This window comes from Osmerus mordax, chromosome 17 (assembly GCF_038355195.1).
Source record: "Osmerus mordax isolate fOsmMor3 chromosome 17, fOsmMor3.pri, whole genome shotgun sequence".
Taxonomy (NCBI): domain Eukaryota; kingdom Metazoa; phylum Chordata; class Actinopteri; order Osmeriformes; family Osmeridae; genus Osmerus; species Osmerus mordax.
The window spans coordinates 14,598,889-14,616,893 of NC_090066.1; the positions used below are offsets into that span (position 1 = coordinate 14,598,889).

Sequence of the window (18,005 nt, forward strand, 5' to 3'; positions counted from 1 at the left end):
CGCATAGACACACAAATGCTGCCATTACATTTATCTTTCTATGAAGACAACGATGACATTGAAATACATTTCCTTTTCTTAACAGTAGACACTCGCTCTCCAGGCAGATATTTCTTCTCAAGAACTGGTAAGTTCGTTTTTTGAGGGTTTATTTTTGTCCTTAACATTATGTACAATGAGCTATTATGATTAATGTACAAAAATGTTTCAGACACATACAGCTCTGAAATTGTGTTGAAAATGTTATACACACATTACTCTAAATGGGTGGTAATATTTCATTTGTGTACAGCTTTATGAACTAGATGTTCAACAATTTTTTTATGGTTCTGTCAACTAAATTGCTTAATTTCTTTGGTAGGTCTGTCCTGGGAGAGAGGAAGCTGTGTGCCTTGGGTGTGTTGGTCTCACCCCCACCAAATTCTCGGTGTTGGTTTGAAAAAACCTTGAACTGAAATAAATCTCTCTTGGTTTGGGTTTTCTTTAAACCTCACCTTGCCAGAAATCTTTTCTTGAAATACAAGAATTATAAATCAACTTGAAATACCAGAATTATAACAACAACTTGAAATATCTGAATTATCATTGTTGGTTGAAGAAAAAATTCACTGTGTCCAACTGTAAGCATTTGGGTGATATTGTGTTTAACTACACACCCCACACAAGTTTAACAACCATCTTTGAATACTACTGATATATATTTGTATGTTGCTGAATTCAAAACAACTTCATATATATATACACACACAAACTTTATTACTGCAGGCTTGACAACTGTTTAACTTGTTTCTGTGAAATTCCCTGAAAGCATTTTAGAAATCTCCGACCTTCATCTTTCAGTAAATTATTGTCTTTAGTTTTTTTGTGAATTATAGAATATTGGTTCTTTACTGTTTTGCTGTAGTTGTACGAATACATCTGATTGTAACTCAAGTGTTTTGTTATTGTAATCACTTATCGAAATATTTCACTGTCATTAAAAAGAAAACTGCTGGTTTACCATTTGTAATTAATCTCCTGCACAAAAATGCAGAGGAAAGGAAAAAGATCTGCAGCCGCAAAGCAGCGCTGGACGAAGTTGGATCTCACAGACTGGATGTTGTAAGTGTTCAAGCTTCCCACAGTCATAGTGATAATAAATACGGTTCTTTCTCCAATAATCGACAGTGCACTTGTAATGCGCTAACATTTCTTGTCCATCACTTTGAGAATGAGCATCTGCAAGGACCGGACCTTGATGATATATTAAAGAAAGGTGACGCCATGTACAGAGAGGTTAAGAAAAAGCTGATGAAAGAGGGAAAACTTGTATCTAATTATTTGGCATTTGATGAACTTCCATGCAGAGTAACGACTGATGGACATCGGTACATTGTATTAAAATCACCTGTTATGAATGGTTACATGAGAGCTTCTGCCCCGAGTAAAGAGATGGAGGAGTGGTACCTTAATCTTTCAACAAGACTTGAGTCTTTGGCATCAGGTGCTAACTATGCATTGCTCACACTGGCTTCAAACACCTTTGCTCTGTTCAGAGACAGCTCTGGAAGGTATGGAATCTTTGATCCTCACTCAAGAACGCCTGAGGGGTTTGCATGTCTGAATGGTACGGCCATAATGCTCACTTTCAAACATTTAGGTGAAATGATCGATAGGATCCACACAATGTTTTCAGATGTGTCTGATGTCAGCAGCTATGATTTCATGCCACTTTCCTTCCAGAGCGTAATAAGCTACGCAAATGACATCCAAGACATACACGTATCCAATCCTCAGAGTCCTGCGATTGAAGATACATCTAATCCTCAGGAGCTGTGCATCAACTGTGATGAACCTCCAACATTGAACCCCCTCAAGAAATTGAGCAAAGAGAAGAGAATTAAGACAATGAAAAAACAGAGAGAACAACAAAGAAATGAGTCAAGGAAGCAGAAATGTAGACAAAAATATGCAGATTCCGCATTTAAACAGCAGAATTTTTTTTTGAGTCTGCTAAATATAAAAACAAACTGCTGCATGATAGGAACAAATATGCAAGTTGTCTTAAGTACAGAGTGAAAAAACAACAGTCAGTACTTCATAGATATTCACATGACATACAATACCGTTCAAAACAGAAATCTCGTGCCACAGACCGCTGTAGTCAAGATGAGGCATTCAGAAGGAAACAGATATCTGGTGCCACAGACCGCTATAGTCAAGATGAGGCATTCAGAAGGAAACTGAAATCTCGTGTCACAGACCGCAATAGTCGAGATGAGGCATTCAGAAGGAAACAGATATCTGGTGCCACAGACCGCTATAGTCAAGATGAGGCATTCAGAAGGAAACTGAAATCTCGTGTCACAGACCGCTATAGTCGAGATGAGGCATTCAGAAGGAAACTGAAATCTCGTGTCACAGACCGCTATAGTCGAGATGAGGCATTCAGAAGGAAACTGAAATCTCGTGTCACAGACCGCTATAGTCGAGATGAGGCATTCAGAAGGAAACTGAAATCTCGTGTCACAGACCGCTATAGTCAAGATGAGGCATTCAGAAGGAAACTGAAATCTCGTGTCACAGACCGCTATAGTCAAGATGAGGCATTCAGAAGGAAACTGAAATCCTATATCACATCTCGATATGCAAATGACATGCAATACAGAGAAAAACAAAAACTGTACATTCTTAACCGGAACAGAAAAGACACACATTTCAAACACAATCACGTTAAACGTTGCACACTTCGTTCAGATTACAGATATGTTAATGAACCATTTTATAGAATGTTGCACAAAATGAGGTGTGCGGTACACATACGAAGAAAATACCAAAGGCACGTACACATCAACCCACAACTGACAAATGAAATCAAACCCCAGTGGTTCAAGTGGAAGATAGGTTAATGCAACAAGCTATATCCTCCTTCAAGTTAAAGACACAAAACATCCCATTTGCTAAAATCATCACCCTTCCCAAAGGACAACAGAGAGCAATTCATGGTGCTGTGGTTTGTGTACCTTCAGAGGTGGAAACGACTGTAAACTGTTTACCAAGACCAAATAGCCAAAGTCAGCTGATGAAAGTGAAGTTAAAAAGACGCCTGAGCTATAAAGGTCATTATCAGTTCCAGACACTGAACATGAAGAAAGTTTTGACAGCCATTTTGAAGCTTAAAGACATTCATTCCGAGTACAAGGACATATCTGTTAGAGATGATGCCGCCTCTTGTGATCCAACCATTGACAGCATGGCACAAGGTAATTTTGTCAATGACACAAGCGATCTGATGGACACTGACAGCAGGGATGAAACAAGTAACACAGAAGAACATGGACAAGATGATCTGGAACTTAACTCAGACAAAGAAGGGAATAACCAGACAACTGATGTTGTATTAGACACATGTGTGCAACCAGCTGACATTGGACAATAGATATTAAGTTAGGTTGAGGTTTTTTTTGTGTTGCCCCTGCCGAAGGAAATAGCCGTTTAAGCTTTTTCAGAGTACCAAAATTGGAGGCTATGGCTTTCCCAGTTCAGTTCAGCTCAACCGAATGAAAAAAATATCACCGAGCAGATATTTCAACTCTAGGCTCTTCTGTGTTGACAATCGTTTTGCCAGGGACACAAATTACATTTTCTTTGCACAGTTTGTGACAGAGATTCACGTGGCTTCTTCCAGTATGAGCATAAAGCTCTGCAAAGGGAAAGTAAGAACCAGAGATGGACGCAGAATATGCAACAGATTGCTGCAAGACAAACGCGAGGTTCAAAGATTGGTGCAAAACAAAGATGCAACCAGATTCATGATGCCACTGAGAGGGACTCCAGCCTATTGGGATAAAACCCTGAAAGATCTTTTTGCTATGCTCAGGCAACTGGGAACTCCGACCTTTTTCTGTATGTTTAGTGCAGCAGAAATGAGATGGCCAGAAGTGATAACAGCAATAAAGGCACAGCAAGGTGAACAAGTTAACTTTTCAGAACTAGACTGGTCCACAAAATGCGACATACTGAGAAGCAACCCAGTGACAACCATGCGCATTTTTGAAAAACGCGTTGAGGCTTTAATGAGAGACCTGCTCTTGTCACCTGCGCAGCCCCTGGGACACTTGGTTGATTATTTTTACCGTGTTGAGTACCAAGCAAGAGGGAGCCCTCATATTCATATGTTGGTATGGATTCAAAATGCACCGGTATTCGAGGAGAACTCTGATCAGGAGGTTTGTGAATTTGTCGATAGGCACATAACATGTCAGCTGCCGAACCCCAACACTGATCCAGAACTTTACAAAATTGTAACGGAAGTACAGACTCACAGCAAAAATCACTCAAAGTCTTGTAAAAAAGGTAATAAACACTGTAGGTTCGGATTTCCTAAACCTCCTGTGAAGAAAACCACCGACCATTGTTAGCGGATGTCAGAGAAGCAAGTGGCAAGGCTGAATCGAGTGCTGAATCGATCATGACCCCAGACAATGCCAAAATGAAGTTAAAACCAGTGTGGGATTTGCTGACAGACCCTAATCAATCCTTTGAAAACGCTGCACAGCTACTTGCACAGTGCAACTTGAGATATGACGAATACGAACAATGTGTAGAGTCTCTGACCAACTCCAGCGTGGTTGTCATGAAGCGTGATCCAAAGGACTGTTGGGTGAATGGATATAATCCACACTTGCTAAGAGCATGGAATGCCAACATGGACATCCAATACATATTGAATCCTTACTGCTGTGTCATGTACATTCTATCCTACATTTCAAAGGCTGAACACGAGATGAGTGAATACCTCAAAACAATAATGAAAGACACGAGTCAAGCCGACACAACTGACCGTGAAGAAATGAAACAGATCATGCAGGCATACTCTAAAAACAGAGAGGTCAGTGCTCAAGAGGCCGTTGCCCGCGTAGGCAGTTTGAAGCTTAAGATGTGTACACGAAGTGTTGTGTTCATACCGACGGATGACAATTCGCTAAAAATGAGTCTTCCGATGAGCAGTCTACGTAACAAAACACCTGATTCTGAGGATGTGTGGATGTCGGGGTTGACAGATAAATACAAAGCCAGGCCAGAAGGCATTGAATTTGAAACCATGTGCATGGCAGAGTTTGCTTCAACCTACAGGATTATCTACTCAAGACAAAGGAACGGTAAAAATGTATTGTCCCTTCTAAATGACATGGGAGCCATTCAAAAACGAACACACGGGAAACCCGCAATCATCAGATATGCACGTTTTTCACAGCAAAAGCACCCAGAGAGGTTTTACGGCACGTTACTAAAACTGTACCTTCCCTATCGCTCAGACTTGCAGCTGAAAACGGAATGTTTCCCAACATATGAATCATTTTTAACTGGCGCCTCTGTGCAGCTTCCAGGAACAGAGTACCTGCAGTCTGTGTTTGATATAGTCAACATGAACAGGGCCGAGTACGAAAGGCACAACACGGCAGTAGACAAGGCCATTGAGGAGTTTGAACAACATGGACCCATTGAGGATGCATGGACAACACTGGCTCCAGCAACAGAGTTGGTTCGGTTGGAAAGCATTGCAGAACGGGAGGAAGTACACCCTGACGAACATAACGAACAAGATGATGTTCCCGAATATAGCGCTAATGCCACAGATAGAGGAAGTAGTACCGAAGCAATGGAAGTTCCTCAAATAAACCCAGCAGTAATGTGAAAGATGTACCAAAGCCTGAACCAGACACAAGCCAGTGTATTCTATACAGTCCGAGACTGGTGCACAAAACGCGTTTGTGGTCAAAATCCTGATCACCCCTTTGTAACGGGTGGCACTGGCACTGGCAAATCACACCTTATCAAGTGCATCCACACAGAGGCATCAAAGATACTCTGCAAACTCCCCCGAGTCCGTGAGGAAAGTGACATGTCTATGCCCACTGTTCTGTTGACTGCTTTTACTGGCACCGCAGCCTTCAACATTTCAGGCAAAACTCTGCATTCCATCCTTAAACTACCTCGATCTTTAAAGCCTCCATACCAAGGACTTGGAAATTGCTTAGATGAAGTGAGGGCAACACTGTCAAATGCAGAGATAATCATCATTGATGAGGTGTCAATGGTTTCAAAACCTCTTTTTGCATATGTGAATTGGAGGCTACAGCAAATCAAAGGGAGCAAGAAGCCTTTTGGAGGTATTTCTGTACTAGCAGTGGGAGACTTCTATCAACTGCCACCTCTTGGAAAGGCTAAACCTTTGTGTGTATTTGAGGAGCACATCCTTGACTTCTGGCAAGACCACTTTCAGATGATCACTCTTACAGAAATTATGCGACAGAGAGAGGATGTTGCTTTTGCAGAACTGTTGAACAGAATCCGTACTAAACAAAAGAAGGATGCTTTATCAGTGGCAGACAAAGAACTAATTTGCCAGGCTGTGATTGACTCAACAGATTTATCAAAGGATGTACTGCATATTTTTCCTACCAACAAGGAGGTGGACCAACACAAATCAGCCATCCTTTCTGCTCTATATACTGAAATTGTAAACATTGACGCAGAGGATTACAAAAAGGATCCACAAACAGGCCAGATGCAGAGACAAGCTTCACCATTTAAAGGTCACAAAGGAGATCTCCCTGACACACTACAAACTGCAATTGGTGTTCGTGTAATGCTCACCAGAAACATAGATGTGGAGGATGGATTGGTGAACGGCTCATTTGGCAAGATATGTAGAATAGTTACCCGAGTCCAAGATGGCAAGACTGTTGTACAAATGATTGGTTTAGAACTTGACCATTCGGCCGCTGGGCAGAGCAATAAAATACCTGGGGAACTTGAGAACTTGGTGTACATTGAAAGAACAGAGGAAAGATTGAGAAGAAATGGTGTGGTTCGTCGTCAGTTCTCCATGAAACTAGCATTTGCATGCACTATACACAAGGTTCAAGGGATGACACCCACGTCTGCAGTTGTGTCATGTAAGCGTATTTTTTAACCTGGTATGGCATATGTAGCACTCAGCCGAACAACCTCACTTGGTGGATTGCGCATCACTGATTTTGATGAAAAGAAAATATATGCCGATCCTGACATCTCAACCACTTTGGAGAGCATGAGAAGAGCCACGATGGACAACGTTATGAAAATCTCTTTTAAAGGATGCAAAAACAACCAGCCAGACACCAAAGCTAACCGTCATTCACCACAATACAGAGGGACTCCAATCTCATATCAATGATGTCAAGAGTCATCATGAACTGCTCCTTGCCGACGTTTTGTGTTTCACAGAAACTCACTTGTCAGGATCTGTTGTTGCTGAGAATCTCCAACTAGATGGCTATATGATGTTTAAGCGCAACAGGCATTTGTCTTACACAAACTATCAGCATTTGTCCAACAGAAATGGTGGCGGAGTAGCTATGTATGTTAAAAACCACCTCAAAGCACATGTCGTGCAATACATGCAGAGTGTAACCGACTGTTACGTACGCCTCTTGGAGGAGGGAACGCAACGCCCCGCTGCTAGTAAGCCCCCCTAGTGGAGTCAGAGAACGGGTGTGGGGTCGTAGGTGTGAGGAAAGGACACAAAGACTGTGGTACCGTTCACGGGGCTATTTATTTGCCAAAACACGGTACTATGGGGGAAAGGGCTGGACGGAACCAAAGCAAAGGAAGTAAAAGAAATCACACCCCTATCTCACGCGCCAGTCGGCGCACTAAACAAAAATACAGGGGGTGGTCTGCCCAGATCTTACCTAGTGTGCATAGACAAGTTTTCAGCTACGGGTAATGTATGCCCATGGGCCTCTTGCCTAAGCACTCCCAAGGTGCCTTCCCCTTCCCCCGAGAGCAACACAACAACAGACTCTAACACAGAACAACACAATCACAGACCACAGTCAGCTCTCCCCTCTGTCACTTGGCAGAGACACGGATCTTTTATGCAGGGGTGGAGATTGAATCCAGCTGCAATCAATGAGGGGGGGGAGGAGCCAGAGCTCCACTCAGAGGGGGATCCTACAAGGGAAACACAGACAACGCCAACAACATAGGACTGGGGAACGTAACACGCCCTCCCCAAAAACGCAAACCCCTGGTCTGCGATACCACACCAGAATGTTAACCCAGTTACGAAGCAGCACGCGACAGCGCATCGGCGACTACGTTCGCCGCACCCTTCACATGCTGGATTGTCAGGGTCAAAGAAGCCCTCTCCAACCGTTGAAACACCAACTCCAAAGCACTGACATGCTCGGCCCAACTCGAGGAATGTATTACCACGTCATCAAGGTAAGCGGTACAATTCGGCATCCCTGCGAACACAATATTTACCAGCCGCTGGAAAGTAGCAGGAGCGTTGCACATGCCGAAAGGCATCACGGTGTACTGCACAAAGTCGTCGGGCGTAACGAACGCTGAGATGTCAGAGGCTCGGGGGGTTAAAGGCACTTGCCAATAACCTTTTAGCAGGTCTAATTTACTAACATAAGCTGCAGAACCGATCCTATCCACACAATCGTCTATTCGAGGTAGAGGAAAAGAATCAGGAACCGTAACGGCATTCACACGGCGGTAGTCCGTGCACAGACGGGATGTACCGTCGGGTTTGGGGACGAGAATGCATGGGGAACTCCAGGAGCTGTTACTGGGTTTAGCCATGCCATTCTGCAGCAAATAGGCCACCTCACTTTTCATTATCTCCCTTTTCTTACAGTTTGCCCGGTACGGGTGTTGGCGTATAGGGACAGCTTTCCCCACATCCACGTCATGCTCCAAAACTGATGTGCGACTAGGAACGTCCTGAAACACACTGAGAAAACGGTTTATCAACAATATAAGGTCCTTTTTCTGGTCACTAACTAAGTGCTCCATTAGAGAGGGTAGCCTTGTCAACATCTCTGAATTACATAACCGCTCACACTGCTGTAATGTATGGCGCAACTCCAACCCGTCCTCCTCGTCCTCAAAACCAGGCTGCTCCAGCACCACCGCAGCCACACTTGAGATGACGGCTTGGACTGGCGCACCCGGAGAGCTGTTGGGAGAGTCACGCACATGGTATGCTTTGAGCATGTTAACATGACACATACGGGACGACCGTCTACGCTCTGGGGTTTTCACCACGTAGTTGGTGTCACTTATTTTTCTTTCCACAACATATGGCCCTGAAAAGCGGGCTGACAGCGACGAACCAGGGACAGGCAGCAACACTAAAACCTGATCACCTGGGTTAAAAGAACGGTTTACAGCCTTCTTGTCGTAGCGGCCTTTCATGCGCTTTTGAGCTGAGGAGAGCGACTCTTGGGCCAGCACGCATGCAGCATGCAGTCTCTCCCGCATCTGACTCACGTACTCCAACACATTCTTAGGGACTCTACCAAGTATGGGTACAGGTGACAGGATCTGCTCCTTCAGAACCTTTAGCGGACCCCTTGGTGTGTGTCCAAACACCAGGTCAGCAGGGCTGAAACCTAGGGACTCTTGAACAGTCTCCCTGATGGCAAACAGGACGAACGGCACTCCCTCATCCCAGTCGTTACTGGATTCCATACAGTATTTGCGCAGCATTGCTTTGAGCGTCTGATGCCAGCGCTCGAGGGCTCCTTGACTCTCTGGGTGGTATGGACTGGAGACCTGATGGGCAATAGACAACCTCTTTAACACACTGGCAAATAGCTTAGACATAAAGGTGGTTCCCTGATCGGTTTGGATAACCTTTGGCAGTCCAAACGTGGAGAAAAACTTAACTAGAGACTTCACAACTGACTTAGCCGTAATGGTACGAAGAGGGATAGCCTCCGGGTATCAAGTAGCACTGCACATAAGTGTAAGCAAAAACTGGTTGCCGGACTTAGCTTTTGGCAACGGACCCACACAGTCCGCGATCACCCGTTCGAATGGCTCCCCCATCACGGAGATCGGGTAGAGTGGTGCCCGAGGAATGATTTGGTTGGCCTTCCCAGTGAGCTGACACACTATAGTTTCTTGTCCTTAAAGTGGAATCCCCTGTAAGGGCATTAATTGCAACCGTTTACAGACCCCCAGATTACAGCCTGACTCAATTCTTGCCAAACCTGCGTAACCTCTTGGACTCTATGGAGATTTTGGATCACCACCCAGTCATTGTCTGTGGAGACTTCAACGAGGACCTGTTGGCCAACACAAGCAAGCCCATCTCAGACTTGTTACATAGTAGAGGGTTCACACAGCTGATCCAATCTGCCACCACTGAGAAAAAGACTCTGCTCGATCACATTTTTATTTCCAGACCACAGCATTTGGTCCATTCAGGTGTTTTGCAGACCTACTACAGTTATCACAACCCTGTCTACTGTGTCATGTCCTCTAACAGTTCATAAAGGTATCAGCTGAGTTTATAGAAAAATGTAAAGTAAACTCTTGCACTTTTGAGGTTGATGTTGTTTAATTGTAATTTGTACAAAAGTACAAGATACAAATGTGTAAAGTAGTACAAATTACAATGTGTCTCAACAAAATATCACTTGCCACAATCATGTTTTCTGTCTACATTCCTCCAACAGGTCTTAGAATTGTCAGGTAAGACCAACATCCACTGAGAATCATGTATTTTTGAACAATACCACATTGTTGTTAATCTGGGATTATGTAGCTGCTGATGTAAAGAAAATCTAATCATCTGGTTAAAATGCACTGTATCAATTTTTCAATATATATATTGTTGCACAATATCCATTTTCAATCAATTTTTAGGGTCATTTTAAGTGTTCACAGTATTGGATAATATTATGAGTCATATAGTTTTACAGGTAACCATGTTCTGTTTAGCAATATTTTAACACATTTTGGCCTGTGCATTTATCAGGGTGGGTTTGGGTCAGGGTTGATAAATGCACAGGCCAAAACTCTGTCAGCAGCTGTGTACAATGCTGTACACAGCTGCTGACGTTAAGTGTAGCAGACATACATCAGAAAGTATGTGTTCTAGATGTCTACCTTCTGATGTACAGATATAACTACCAGCTGAAACCCCACACTTCCATCCCCATTCATTTCATTTTAATTCTCCTGTGTCCTCTGTAATGTTAAGTTTCCTTTCTGATGGACAGGAGACACAGTCCTCCTGTGTCCTCTAATGTTAAGTTTCCTTTCTGATGGACAGGAGACACAGTCCTCCTGTGTCCTCTGTAATGTTAAGTTTCCTTTCTGATGGACAGAAGACACAGTCCTCTTGTGTCCTCTAATGTTAAGTTTCCTTTCTGATGGACAGGAGACACAGTCCTCCTGTGTCCTCTGCAATGTTAAGTTTCCTTTGTAATGGACAGGAGACACAGTTCTTGTGTGTCCTCTGTAATATTAAGTTTCCTTTCGGATGGACAGAAGACACAGTCCTCCTGTGAGTAATATGTAAGGACCCGTGCCGGTCTTGGCCTGGAGCACTATCTTAACCCTTGTGTTATCTTCGGGTCATTCTGACCCATCAGTCATTGTGACCCACCGTCGTATTGCGACAAATTTACCTCCTACAAAAACAAAGTGAAGCATTTTCTTTTAACTGTCGGGCTGTCTCAGACCCCCCACATTGCAATGGCTAAAAGAAAATTATTTTTATTTGTTTTTGTATTGGGTAAAATTGGGTAAACACAACGGTGGTTCGTTATGAACCTTTGGGTCATGTGACCCGAAGGCAGCACAAGGGTTAACTGTTCATCAACAGTGGACACATCACTGCTGGACCACAGAGACACATGTTCTCCCTGCCAGTGTCGAGGTTTCTTCACAACAGATAATAAGGTATTGTTTTCTTATTTCATTTTATATATGATTCCCAATGTTTTGTTTTAATTCTGTTTTCATTCATGTATTAATGTTGTATCAATGCAATCATTTTAATAACACTAATCTAATATAACATTGTAATATTAACTTGTTCCTTCAGGTCTTCCTCCTCTGTGATCCCTCCACTTCACAGTGAAGACACTCAGGACTGCAGAGGGCTAAACACATAAAAGAAACAGAACATCATGCAGCCGTATTCAGTTGTACTGGACATACATGTTGATCTGCCCTGCAGCAGAAAAGAAGGTATTTCATTATTGTGAATTATAAAGCTAAAAGTTTAGTTTCAGACTTTAGTTCATAACAATAACTTCCTGTTTTCTCTTGTCAGGACCAGCTCTGTCCTCCTACCCTCCATCTCCATTTGTGCATCCATTGCTGTGCACTTTTCAGTTCAGTAGAGACTAACTACAGTTGGTTCTTAAGCGAGAGATCAGGTGTACGACGAAGGAAACAAATTGCTGCAGATCAGTCATCAGTCAGTCATCACTGTCACAGTGACAGCCCCACCTTTGTGCAGCATCAAGCTCCTCCCTAAACCAGCTGTAAAGGTAACAATTGTTATCACGTCCTTTGTAAAATATCTCTCTTTGACCACAACAAAAAAATCACTGTTGGTCTTACTACTTGTATTTATTATTCATGTCATCCTGCCCTTTTCAGTCAGTTTTTTTAACAGATACATGGAAATGTGTTTTTGTTGTTGTTGTTGAAATGTGTTTTTGTTGTTTTTGTTTGTCAATTGTTTAATTGTTACATGCATATGAACTAATTAACCTTGAAGAAATTACATATTTGTATCATAATGAGTCATTAGTATGGGGTTTCAGCTGGTAGGTATATTCAAGGTTTTTCACGTGTATACCTATTCTTGGGGTAACCCAAACTCTAATGAAAAGACGATTATTCAAGTGTTAAATTGTAAATTGACTGTGTAATCCAAGATAAATGTATTATCTTCAGATTGGCTAAAAAATGACTTGGTTCATAGAGCCTTGTCAAAAGATTTAATTGGAAAACAGATTCTCCCAAGCTCGTCTTCTAATCTTGAGTCAACTAGTGATTCTAACCCAATGTTCCATCAAAGTAAGGAAAACCCAGTGTTTCAGTGAGCCTCAGTAAACTGAGCTTAATGTTGGTATAGTTTAAATGACAATGTTGATAAGACTGTAAGTCCAGGGCTACTGGTCCTTGAAGTCTTGAACTTCTGTGAGTATTAACCTAGGTCTGGAAACAATGTGAAAAGCCTTTTTATTGTAGGAAATGAACAATATTGTAAACTTTAGAAATTCTAATATATTTATTCATAAATATCAAACAAAGGGCCCAATGTTCAGAAAACTGTGTTGATAAATTTGTCACTCTGGCAAAAATGAGTTTTTTAGCCACTAAATACATACAATTGTGTCATTTATTTACAAATATTTACAATTGTTTTTTTTCATGGAGAGATGGTGATGATTTTTTGTTTGTATGTGCAATATATGAGGCTTGTCTGCATGTTAGTTTTGACATGCTGATACAAACTACTGCTACTAATTATTTCAAAATTGTCGATTCACAAAATGTTTTCTAAATGTAAACAAATAAAACCTGTTTTTGATGAGGTCACCGTCTGCTTTATACTTTTAACATCACTATATTTGCTTGAATACTTTTAATGCTTTTAAACTGATGAAAGTAAATTAGATACTCTTTTCATCACTCCTTTTTCAACAGTAAGAAAATATTGAAATGCATATGTAAATATGTTTCTATCTTGATAGCATTAAATGTTTTTTCTCACCTATACTTTCACAACATACTCTCACATTGTTTATTGCACATACCTCTTTTAAAAACTTTTAAAAACCTTCTTCACTATTCAACTTTTCAACAGCAAACACACATTTTCTTCAGGAAATGTACCTTTCTAGTTATTATTATTATTATTGGGTGTGCCTGCCGAACGGCAAGGCAAACATATTCTCTCTCATGTATATTTGGGTGTGCTTGCCCAACGGCAAGGCACATGTTATATTCTCTCTCATATTTGGTATTATTATTTATTTTCCCACCCTAACTCGTCCTTCAGTTTTTGCACTACATAGACAATGTCGGAGTTAAAAGGTTCGTCTTGGTCACGATTGCGTTGCTTGTATAGGATTTTACGTTCCATTGCACTTTTCCCTACTTACAATGTGGATAGCCGGTCACAGGAGCGCTGAGTCTTCAGACTAGAGATGTTGTTACTGTCAAGGATCACTTCCTGTAAACTTGTTATATACGCCAGCTTTCCAAAAATAAATGTCAAGGTTATTTACGTTTTTGGAGACCATCACAGGACACCAACTCGATATTAGGGTCAGGACACCGAGGAAACCTAGGTTAAATATGTAATAATCAGTCATCTGAAGGATTCTTTTTTAAGTGTAGAGCAGGTCAGATAACGTGAGGGAATAAATTATGCAAGGTAAAATTATACACAATGATTTATTGAAATAAAATGGAAATATAATTAAAAGTAATTAAAAGATTGTTATGGGTTTAGTAAGATTTGTAATGGGCTAACAAATGTAACAATGGGGATAAACAATGTAACAGTAGAAAAGAGAGGGGAGAGACTCAGCCCTTATCTTGAATTGCTGGAATCTTGTGGTGAACTAACGATATTCAGTTCACATGTAGTAAATCAAACATGCACAATGTAAATTGCTTCATGCCAATGTCACAGAATTGAGAAATATAACTAGTCGCATATACTTTGTCGGTGTTTGAAGCGGGTCGACGCGGGTCCGTAGTCAAATGGGTCCATGTAGTGAGATCACAAGTCTTTCATCAAAGATTTATAAGCCAATGACGGGTGCAGTCCCGGGAGCTACCTCTTGCATGATAAGCGAAGCACTGCTGACCGCTGACTGGTCAAAGAAATGCGCGACACGGGACGTACTGCATAAACTTGTCCCTTTTAAATATCTGAGGTGAGAGCGCAGCGCTGTGCACCAGTGGGCCGTGTTTTCCCTCCATTGGATGAAATGTCAAGCCGCAAAACGCCCCCGCCGATTGAGGATTTGGAGACGTTCCTGTGCTTGCCGCTAAAAGGACGACAGGAGAGAGTGGCTTGTGTCGCGATGAAGATGACGACCAGCTGCATCGAGGGGGTGCTGTCTGCGTTGGGAGATAGACTGCAGAACGTGCAGCGGAGCTGTACTTTAGGGGAAACTGCCAAAAGACAAAAAAAGAAGAAGACGGTATTGGACAATGCTGGCGTCTATCCCGCTACCTCTTGCATGATAAGCGAACGCCGTACCATTTCGGCAGTGCACCTTGGAGTCTCGGAATGCTGCTAGCTCCCGTTTCGTTGCGTTCTTGACATCCACTTGAATTTGCAGCGAAAAAAGCGCCTGGTGGCGTGGGCCAAACACGACCGGTTGTTTCACGCCGACACGAGGTGGTGCCGAGGACACCACGTTTCCGTTGCTTCACATGGCGTCATTTGCCTGTTAGCTCAGTTGGTCAGAGCGTGGTGCTAATAACGCCAAGGTCACGGGTTCGATCTCCTTACGGACCATTGAGAGCTTCCTGGAGGTCTTTTCCTTCCTTCCCCGCGTTTGTGGCCAGGCTTCGACATGCTACTGAAGACAGTGGTCTCCGTGCCGAAATAGCTCAGTTGGGAGAGCGATAGACTGAAGATCTAAAGGTCCCTGGTTCGATCCTGGGTTTCGGCAAAGCTTTGGCGTCTCCAAAGTAGAGTCTACTCAAGGAAGTGGTTGACGGTGTGTTTTCTCAAAGGTCACGCCAAAGCACTGCTGACCGCTGACTGGTCAAAGAAATGCGCGACACGGGACGTACTGCATAAACTTGTCCCTTTTAAATATCTGAGGTGAGAGCGCGGCGCTGTGCACCAGTGGGCCGTGTTTTCCCTCCATTGGATGAAATGTCAAGCCGCAAAACGCCCCCGCCGATTGAGGATTTGGAGACGTTCCTCTTCTTGCCGCTAAAAGGACGACAGGAGAGAGTGGCTTGTGTCGCGATGAAGATGACGACCAGCTGCATCGAGGGGGTGCTGTCTGCGTTGGGAGATAGACTGCAGAACGTGCAGCGGAGCTGTACTTTAGGGGAAACTGCCAAAAGACGAAAAAGAAGAAGACGGTATTGGACAATGCTGGCGTCTATCCCGCTACCTCTTGCATGATAAGCGAACGCCGTACCATTTTGGCAGTGCACCTTGGAGTCTCGGAATGCTGCTAGCTCCCGTTTCGTTGCTTTCTTGACATCCACTTGAATTTGCAGCGAAAAAAGCGCCTGGTGGCGTGGGCCAAACACGACCGGTTGTTTCACGCCGACACGAGGTGGTGCCGAGGACACCACGTTTCCGTTGCTTCCCATGGCGTCATTTGCCTGTTAGCTCAGTTGGTCAGAGCGTGGTGCTAATAACGCCAAGGTCACGGGTTCGATCCCCTTACGGGCCATTGAGAGCTTTTTGAAGGTCTTTTCCTTCCTTCCCCGCGTTTGTGGCCAGGCTTCGCCATGCTACTGAAGACAGTGGTCTCCGTGCCGAAATAGCTCAGTTGGGAGAGCGTTAGACTGAAGATCTAAAGGTCCCTGGTTCGATCCCTGGTTTCGGCAAAGCTTTGCCGTCTCCAAAGTAGAGTTTACTCAAGAAAGTGGTTGACGGTGCGTTTTCTCAAAGGTCACGCCAAAGCACTGCTGACCGCTGACTGGTCAAAGAAATGCGCGACACGGGACGTACTGCATAAACTTGTCCCTTTTAAATATCTGAGGTGAGAGCGCAGCGCTGTGCACCAGTGGGCCGTGTTTTCCCTCCATTGGATGAAATGTCAAGCCGCAAAACGCCCCCGATTGAGGATTTGGAGACATTCCTGTGCTTGCCGCTAAAAGGACGACAGGAGAGAGTGGCTTGTGTCGCGATGAAGATGACGACCAGCTGCATCGAGGGGGTGCTGTCTGCGTTGGGAGATAGACTGCAGAACGTGCAGCGGAGCTGTACTTTAGGGGAAACTGCCAAAAGACAAAAAAAAAAGAAGACGGTATTGGACAATGCTGGCGTCTATCCCGCTACCTCTTGCATGATAAGCGAACGCTGTACCTTTTCGGCAGTGCACCTTGGAGTCTCGGAATGCTGCTAGCTCCCGTTTCGTAGCGTTCTTGACATCCACTTGAATTTGCAGCGAAAAAAGCGCCTGGTGGCGTGGGCCAAACACGACCGGTTGTTTCACGCCGACACGAGGTGGCGCCGAGGACACCCCGTTTCCGTTGCTTCACATGCTGTCATTGGCTTGTTAGCTCAGTTGGTCAGAGCGTGGTGCTAATAACGCCAAGGTCACGGGTTCGATCCCCTTACGGGCCACTGAGAGCTTTTTGGAGGTCTTTTCCTTCCTTCCCCGCGTTTGTGACCAGGCTTCGACATGCTACTGAAGACAGAGGTCTCTGTGCCGAAATAGCTCAGTTGGGAGAGCGTTAGACTGAAGATCTAAAGGTCCCTGGTTCGATCCCGGGTTTCGGCAAAGCTTTGGCGTCTCCAAAGTAGAGTCTACTCAAGGAAGTGGTTGACGGTGCGTTTTCTCAAAGGTCACGCCAAAGCACTGCTGACCGCTGACTGGTCAAAGAAATGCGCGACACGGGACGTACTGCATAAACTTGTCCCTTTTAAATATCTGAGGTGAGAGCGCAGCGCTGTGCACCAGTGGGCCGTGTTTTCCCTCCATTGGATGAAATGTCAAGCCGCAAAACGCCCCCGCCGCCGATTGAGGATTTGGAGACGTTCCTGTGCTTGCCGCTAAAAGGACGACAGGAGAGAGTGGCTTGTGTCACGGTGAAGATGACGACCAGCTGCATCGAGGGGGTGCTGTCTGCGTTGGGAGATAGACTGCATAACGTGCAGCGGAGCTGTACTTTAGGGGAAACTGCCAAAAGACAAAAAAAAAGAAGACGGTATTGGACAATGCTGGCGTCTATCCCGCTACCTCTTGCATGATAAGCGAACGCCGTACCATTTCGGCAGTGCACCTTGGAGTCTCGGAATGCTGCTAGCTCCCGTTTCGTTGCTTTCTTGACATCCACTTGAATTTGCAGCGAAAAAAGCGCCTGGTGGCGTGGGCCAAACACGACCGGTTGTTTCACATTGACACGAGGTGGCGCCGAGGACACCACGTTTCCGTTGCTTCACATGGCGTCATTTGCCTGTTAGCTCAGTTGGTCAGAGCGTGGTGCTAATAACGCCA

At 43.9% G+C, this 18,005-nt stretch overlaps 2 non-coding genes across 2 annotated transcripts; both read left to right on the forward strand.

Annotated features, from left to right (window-relative positions):
• The first annotated feature begins 16,316 nt into the window (after nt 1–16,316).
• trnaf-gaa (transfer RNA phenylalanine (anticodon GAA)) lies at nt 16,317–16,389 on the forward strand. The gene has a single exon. It is a non-coding gene; the product is annotated as a tRNA-Phe (tRNA).
• An 826-nt stretch (nt 16,390–17,215) lies between these two features.
• Nucleotides 17,216–17,288, forward strand: trnaf-gaa (transfer RNA phenylalanine (anticodon GAA)). The gene has a single exon. It is a non-coding gene; the product is annotated as a tRNA-Phe (tRNA).
• The last annotated feature ends 717 nt before the right edge of the window (nt 17,289–18,005 follow it).